Raw genomic sequence first — 9279 nt, 5'->3', positions numbered from 1 at the left:
AAAACAAAATGGATAAAGGAAAGAGTACAGAGTATATTGGGCGAATTTAACTGGATTCTGGATTACGAAGTTGTTTTCGGAGCAAGAAATGGCCAACAATTAAAGCCTGCTGTTCCAAAGGCTGGATGACACAGTCGCAAAAGAAATGCAGTGTTGCGAACAGCCTGACTACTCGTAAGTTCGCCGATGTGTTGACAAAATTTGCAATGTAAATTTCCCATTACAACACCCTTTTCACACGTTATCAAATTATTGTGTCGTTGATTTAGTTTGTAAAAAGTCTCGAGTAAGTTTGTGCACGTGTTACACTTTGAGCACTGTACTGTCTCTCTGTTTAATAGTCTACATGACGAAAAAAGGCCCGAAACGTCTTTCGTCATGTTACCAAAGGCAAAACAACCTGACACTGACCCCAAGAGGTTTTAATTTCTTAGGCTAGCTTTAAAATCGTTATCATAATCAATGTGCTAATCGACGTATTTAACCTTTGTCATGCAAGATTAATTTCGTCTCAAGCTTTCATATATATATCAATTGTTTGAAAATCAAGATCAGAGGAATAGACTCCTATTGAATAAATATATATTTCTACACTTAGTCTAAGTGGAAGAGGGGAACATACAGCCTACAGTATATACTAAAAGTATACTAGAAGGATCATGGTGATGATGTACATCATATATTAAAATTCCCTGTCAGACTTGGATCATAAATGTTTACCGAAACATGTCATTACATGTACATCATGCATGTACATTTCTTCATGATTAAAGAAGACTGTGATAAAAGGTATTTTTATAAACAGAAGTAAATATTTGCTTGTTTTATTTATACACTCTAGATAACAGGTTAGGAATTATTCGAAGAGTGAGGGATAGGGTTCATACAATTCGTCTTCACCCTTTTTTGAGTTACAAATTTTGGTGTATAACCATAAATATTATATTATAAATATATTGAGATAAAACATTTAGTACACAGGAATAATCCTGGAGGGGGCCATATGGGGTCATTGACCCTTCAAAAATGAAATTGATCCTTCCATGTTCAAATTTTCTTTTAATTTCACAAAGAAAAGCCCTTCTAAATTTTGATAATTCTTATTTCTTATATTATGGCTTAAGGGAATTAATGAAAAAAAACACATAGACATCACTTTCGGATAATATTGATGTTTCAATTAGTGATGAGATAAAGTCATAAGTCAATGGAAAGGTCAAAATGATCTTTTTACTTTTGTGATAAATATTTAATTGATATTGTCAAAAAAAAGTTAAACTTGCTTCTATATCTCATATGATTTTTTATGAATGTCACAGTCAATATATGAATGCCAGTATCATGCAAACTTATCCTCAACCATACCATTTTTACACAAAATATTATTTTTGTATTTTCAGTTAATATTTCACCTAAAATTGTCACAGTGTTATCAGTCTCCCATCATATGTGGGCCACATTGCAGCAACATATTCACCAGACGTGTAGGACATCAAGGAGGAGGCAGACATAATCTATTTAATGCAGTCAGTTGTCAGAGGACATTTTCAGCATAAATTAGGATCCATGGAATCTAATCCCGGAGTGTGTCAAACAAGTCAAAATTAAACTACATCTCCTAAATTCCTTAAAATATAATACTCGTCTATGGTTACTAAGCTGTGATATATACTCAGCAAATAATGAAAGGTTAACTTGTTACTTTGCAGAACACCAGACTAATATTGATTATGATTTGTTATTTTAGTGGCTAGTGAGTTTGGTAGGAATATCTGCATTGATCAGCAGTATTTAAAATTATATAACTGGATGTTTAAAAGTGCAGTGTATCCTCTCAAAACCCTTTCCAGATGAAAATTCACAAGATGTTTAGCTTACCTCTGTTATCCATCTGTCTGGTGTCAACATTTTACTTTAAACAACTACTTCTGAATAACCAAACGGCCGAGGATGTTGATATTTTGGTGGTGAATTGTTGAGATGAATGACCTTGACATATATTCATGGTTGCAAAAAACAGGAGGCCTAGGGTGGGGATATTAAGTAATTACCATGCTAGAATGAGGGAATATGATTGTTGTGGAATTGAATGACATTGACTAGCCTTCAAGGTCACAGGTCAAATGTGGAAAATCTTTTAAAATAAATGACTATTTCTGAATATCAAAGAAATCTGGGTGGATGATATTTAGCCAATAACATACTGGGATGAAGGGTTATAAGATATACGGGCTGACTAGTTTATTCAAATGAATGATCTTGACCCAATTTCAGGATCTTATGTTTAAATTTGTTAAAACATTTAATTGACTTCTAATTAATAAAAGAGGCTGACTGAAGTTCATGACATTTTGTGATGTAGGTTAAAGGTTTAAATCAATATGATGTGTTTGAAGTGAATGAATGGCTATAACAAAGGATCTAAGTTCAGATAAAAAAAAAATGTTCAAGTCCTCCAACAAAGATTCTATTTCTTTTTCATACCATAAGGATATCACATTTGTTTTTAGTTGTTACAGACTCCAACTCTAAGCCATAATTTCATTTTTTATGGTAAAGGAAACCTACATTAGATAATATTCAATGAAAGCCTTTGGTTGATGTCGACACCTGGATTGATTGACCTGAGAAAAAATATATCAACCAAGGACGGAGTGCGTTAATTTGGAGACACGTCATAGTTCTATGTTTAGAAACACCCAGTCCTTCAACAAAAATCACACGCTCCAAGTCGATATCGTTTTTTATTGGTGGACACGTGATGCACTTCTGGCCAATCACTTGTCGGGGAATATTTTGAAAAAAGTAATAAAAACTGATTTCGCCTGTATACCAATATCATTATTACTAAAAATGTACTAAAAATCTGTTTGAAATGCGTGGTGATTTCTTATTTTGAGTAATTCCATGATGATGTTCAGTTGTTATGTACATGAATTACTATAGTACCATGTTCTGCCTGTTATGCCCAATAAAATGTTGAATTATCCTATCAAGTTATGTAATTTTCTATTCAATTAAAGAGTATCAAACTGTTTTTCATGTTTATCTAACTGCAGGTATTGATATTCATTTTTATCAAAAAGACAATGAGCTGATATGAGTTTTCTTTTTCAAAATTAATAAACTATATCTATTGAAATAAAGAAGCAAAATATGTTGAGGAGTGGTGGAAATTCTTTGTACCATATGTTTTTATGACACTGTCAATTGATTCACACTATTAAGCCGACATTAGCAACAGTTTCATTTTCGTGTTGAGTGCCATTCCTTCAGTGCCTTTTACTATAACACCCGATATCTTTCATAAATCCGTTTCAAAAGGCTTGGGCAAATCATTCTTGGATTGAAACTTGGCTGCTTATTTTGGTATTCTTCTTATTACGATAACAATAATAAGATAATTTTAATTAGAACTGTAACAGATCAATTGATTTTTTTTACAAATGTTGATCTAATTATGTTGCTAGCAAACCATCGCTATATATATATAAGTATTGGGGTAAATAATAATTACTTTTAAAATCTCCCGATGATCCAGAATTAGGACATGTACGCCTTATGAGTAAGCTTGCCGAGGCTGGTATTACATATAAATTATAATTATAGAAATATATACTTATTGCTTTAAAAGAATATTTTCTCAGATATCCATGGAAAAGTGTGCTATGATATATCTGGGAAGATTATGCATATCTATGAGATCAGGGTTGTTCTTAGACAATCGGTCTTTATGATAATTTATTTTCTTCAGTGTTAAGAGTTTATACATACATGTACTATTGACTTGTAGTAAGGTTAGGTCCTTGTTGTGATTATTTGGTTGTCTTAGTAACAGTTTGACAACTAAAAATAATCATTTATTTGGTTGGAGATTTCTCTGTCTCACCCTCCAGGTAAGTGAATATTTTCTATTATTAATCAACACATCAGATTTGTTTAAAGTCCATAGACAAGAAAATATTCATAAAAGCTGAAGGCCAGACAAGTATGATCAGTTTCCTTAAATATCGTAAAGCTGAATGACTTACAATTCGTTTATTAATCTTAATCGTGCCAGGACATGCTGACTGACTATGTTGCAAATTCTGGTTAAATATTTATAGAGTCTATCACATTTTTTCTTGTGTAATAAAACAACTTGATTAAAAAATACCAGCCAGTAAAACTATCCATTCGTCCTGAATTAATTGGAGGGTTTTAAAAGTAAATGGTCTAGAAATACTCGGGACGAAATGTCTCTTCCTTTCTCTCAATGGAGCAGACGGGCACCTGTCCTGAAGCGTACGATATGTCCGCCATATTTAAGATCAAATTCAGACTAAAGTCTGCCCGGTTTTTTCATGATTGCCAAAGCTAAGTCTGTTTTAGACTTAAGTAAAAAAAAAAGCTTAGACTTACAAGTTTGTTTCATGATCCTGGGCCCCGGACATCGTCCGTCTCGCAGTATTGTTAGTTGGTTCATACAATATTAATAATAAATGAGAATATTGGCCATGCACCGAATTCATTAAAGTAATATGTACAACCCGAGTATGTATTGGATGCTTTGTGAAATCGTCAACTGAAAGTATGTTCATCATATATTATTTTAACAACGGACAGATCATTCGGCGAAACATTGCATTCACAAACAAACGATTAATTATGCGTCTCTGATATCGGCTAGAAACCTAAGATATGGAATGAATATACGTATACTAGATAAAAAAATATGCAAATTTGTATTTATTTACTAAAAAATATTATCTGCTGCTAATGTATCGTAACTAGCCACTATAGATAGGAAATCTCGATTAAAATAGTTATCTTCTCAGATCGTTTTATTCCATTTAGTTTTCAATCATTCCTCGCGTTTCGTTCCACCTACTTTCAACCCATTCCGTTTCTGTGAGCAAAACATATTTCGTTCCGTTCTATTCGCGTTTCGTTCCAAACAGTAAAATTATTTTCGTTCCGTTTAGGCCTTGTTTCATTCCGTTTTCAATCCGTTCTCGTTGCGTTTTCATTGCGTTTTCATTCCATTCCGTTTGTCAACTGAAACGCTGACACCCCTGTATATAGGCAGTGTTCACTTTAAACATATTTGCCTTGGTAAACTTCAGAACAAGATTTGTTACACGCTTAGGCAATAATACATAAATACAGGATATTACATGTGTGACCATGTCATATTGCATATATTACACGAGTTCAATTATTTCATATGTCACATGTCTTTAGGCGAAAGTCATATCAATTTATTGAACGAGTTCAATTATTGAATATGACATGGACACGAATGTAAGATTATATGTATCACATAACATTTATAATTAGAAGAATATATCAAGCGCAATTATAATTTTATTTGTTATCAGCTGACTCGATATAGGAAAATACCAAAGTTTTCCGATCATTATATAGTTGTTCCGCGCAGTGCCAAGTTGTTCCAGATTGCTTTATGTAAAATTGAACACTTTAACCGTTTCAAATTCACTTGATATATCAGTAAAGGTATCGTGTGGTATAGAAAATAAAAGAATTCCCTGTAGTGGCGTAGGAATATTCTCCCCCAGTTTTGACCAATCGCAGCACCTTTAGGTTTTATTTCACGTGTGTAATACCGTATCTATGACATAGTCGTATGACATAGTAAAATGTTTTGTAACAAAATAATTGTTTTGTCAGTGCGTCCGTAGTAAATACATAAGTACACCATATATTATGAATTCCTGAACAAATTAAGTTTATGTTTACACCATGATATGATATTATCTAGTTTTACAATGGAAACATATTTTGGCGGTGATTGGTCAAGGTTAAATGACAGAATATTCAAAATGATTGATTAAAAGATGATTCACGAATCCAAAAATTCAGATTTCTTTCACACAATAGTACTGTTATATCAAATTGTAAACGTGATTTGATATTGTGATTATTGGGAAAGGTAAAACGGTAAGAATAAAAGCTTACCTACAACAAATCTGATGTATTTTTCAACAGCATATTTACTACATAGTATGGTTACATTGGTATTAACACATGATTAGACTTCGGCGACCATCATCCAAAGTTAATGTTTAAAGTCAAAGTTAACACAATTTTACTTCTTGAAAAAGGACATCTGTATAACAGGATCCAAATTCACTGTATATGTATACAACAGCTTGGTACTATCCATTGGTTATCATATAAGAGTCGCTAGCTTAAGGGAAAAATGTTACACTTGAAGGTTTAAGGGATTTATGCTTGAAAAGCCCGCACTCATTCTTGTTATTCGTTACCAAAGGAGCGTGTTTGCACGTTGATCCTTTACAAACAAGCTTTATCACTTAATTGATGATGTGATAACACTTTAATCAAGCATGTTTGCTGACAAATATATTTTCACTAAGATTCCTAACTAAAAACAAAACGTAGCGTGAAACTTGACCTTTTAATTTGTGAAATTCTGATGCCGCGATGTGACAGCTCTCGAGGTGTTGAAAAAAAAATTTGAGTTCCGCGTATAAGTCAAAAGCTTTAAGGAGATTTAATTTCCTTAACAGGGGAGTCACCCTAGGGATTTCATGAGTTTGGTAAACTTTCAGCAGCAATCAAATTTCGTCAAATGAGAAAAAAGCATCGAGTAGTTTGCCTATCATGCTTTCTCGACATGAAAAAAGTTAATCTTTTCTTGATAGTATATATATTAAACTTGTAATGAATATCATATATATGTATACCATTTTATTGTAATTTTGTATTATGTTTTAATGTGTGGCTGTAATGAACGTATCTGGTCGTATGTTTAATCTGATTCATATATTATTTTCAAATCTGATTATTGAAAACTGTAAAATAAACAGACACTAAAATAATCTAAACATTTAATCCCAAATGGACCAGGAGACATTATAACGTTCGAACCGATACAAGATGTAGTAGTGATAGTTGAAAACCAGACTGTCCCAAACATAAAATGTTCTGCTGACTGTAGACCGCCATGTACGTATAGCTGGTCCAAATCAGGTATAGTTCGTCCAAATCCACTCTCTCTGTCAAAGATCACAAGGAACAACGCTGGAACATACACGTGTACAGCTAACAACACCATCAACAAAGGAACGAAAGGCTTGGACCTTATAGTGAAATGTAAGCATTTATCATGGAAATATATCTCATTTACTCGATGTGCTAAAGTAGATGGAGGCTCATCACTACACCTATGTGTTCCATTGGGAACGTTAATTATTTTATTGTTATCTTTCATACAAACTTCAATTAAAATAATTTCATAAATAAGTGGGTAGGGGTATGTTCGGGGCAACACATATTGTTTTAATGCTTATATCAAAATATAGTATATATCAGGGAACAGGTTCATTAAAGATTTCACTTTTATATCATATTAAGTGTATTTGTTTCAATAAATGACTTATTGTATGTTGTCATAAGTATCTTCATTTCCTGAATTCAACGTTTTGTCCATTTTTTCTATTTAACACCTCGTTTCTTTGTCGATTTAATTCAATAAACATAGATATGGATTTGAAGTTAGAAGTTACCTCAGAAACTCATAGATAATAATTTGAAAAACTAAATATTTAGAAAAAAAAGTTAAGACTGTAATGGCATGTTGCCATTACAGTTAGCAGCTTTTTATTGAACCGTTATAATTCAAATAGTTATCTACTTTTATATGTTAATCTAATATTTTCCGTTAATGGGAAGGCATGTCTTTTCGTACTTTGGAGAGCAAGAGACATCCTTTCAGCAGAGTCTTGTACAATAGTGCAAAAAACATGACCATGCAAATTGAAGTACTCCTTTGAAAATTTAGTTTGTAGATGCAGTGAGTCCAATACAACTTATACTTTATACAATTGTCATGTACTTGAACATCCACACAGTGTTGAGAGATAAACACAAGTGTCTAAGCATCACTTAAATAAGTATCCAATGTGTTGTTATTTAAATTTACAAGTTGTTTAACAGTTTTGATTACACATTACATGTTTAGGAAATAAAATCATCTTAATACCCCATACCTTCACCAAGCAAATCAACTACGAGTATCATGATCGATGGATGGTCCTCCAAGCCCCCTAGCATGACGTACCGATGGAAACTAATATGCTGTTTCGGTAATACATTGAAGGCAGCACTTTATTTGACAAGCCCCCAAGAGCTTTTTTCTACATGCAGAAACAGTTAAATAAATATATTAACAAATACTTAAGCTACTGTAAACATCAGATATTTCCCTGCATTTATAATTTGCTTATATTAACAATAAACAGTATAAATTGTAGCGACTATTATCAGCTGTAACTACAAGAATTATTGATACATCTGTTCGCATATTACAAAGTTTCTTAAATGTTCATCATGTAATGCGTTATAACAGAGAAAACAAATACAAGTATAGTTTAACCGTTACTAAATATACTTCTTTACGCCACAATGTGTCACTAATCACACAAAATCTTTCTACATATTCTTCCTTTTTTATAAAAAAAAAATATGAACAAATTATATATACGTCCTTACGCCACAACGTGTCACGAACCACAACAAATATTTCTACATTTTTGTGGTTTTTGTTTCCAAATAAATATGAACACATTATTTTGTCAATCAGTTATGTTTCTTCCTCTTGAAGTTAATCTTTTTTTCTTCTAAGAACTCTAAATCACGTAATACATTCTAAACCAGAGATCGAGTAATGATTCAGCTCCTATGAAGCTAAATGTCGATTTACTTGTTTCGTCATCCGTTCAAATGGATAAAAGTCTATACAACCAATCTTTGAATTCAAACCTAAACTGTATTGTTATGCATATATACATAATTAGTTATTCTACATTTCAGTTCCTCCTGAAATAGACAGCCTTGATTACAACCAATGAGACGCTGGTGTGACGGAACACGGATCCAAGACTCTCATTTGTAAGGTGGATAGTGTCCCATCGTCTACAATAACATGGTTCTACAAAAACAATGGCACTGAACTGTTTACCGCCACAGATGTACTGGAGAGTAGCTACACCCTGACTACTGCTGGCTGTCTGGACACAGGACTGTACACATGTTCTGCTAGGAACAGTGTATCTAACACAGCAGTGGCAAAGGACATAATGATCAACGTTTTGTGTATGTTGTTTTTTTCTTCATTGATTCGAAAACCATGAAATTAATATCTGACCGAATTGTTGAAGCTGAAAATGATGATTATTTTTTAGTCATTATTTAATATATATATATATTTACCAAGAATGCCCAATGTCGACATTATGATTAAAATCAACTTTT

This window comes from Mizuhopecten yessoensis, unplaced genomic scaffold, assembly GCF_002113885.1.
Source record: "Mizuhopecten yessoensis strain PY_sf001 unplaced genomic scaffold, ASM211388v2 scaffold716053, whole genome shotgun sequence".
Lineage (NCBI taxonomy): Eukaryota > Metazoa > Mollusca > Bivalvia > Pectinida > Pectinidae > Mizuhopecten > Mizuhopecten yessoensis.
The sequence above is the reverse complement of the archived record's forward strand: the minus strand, read 5'-3'. Positions refer to the sequence as shown.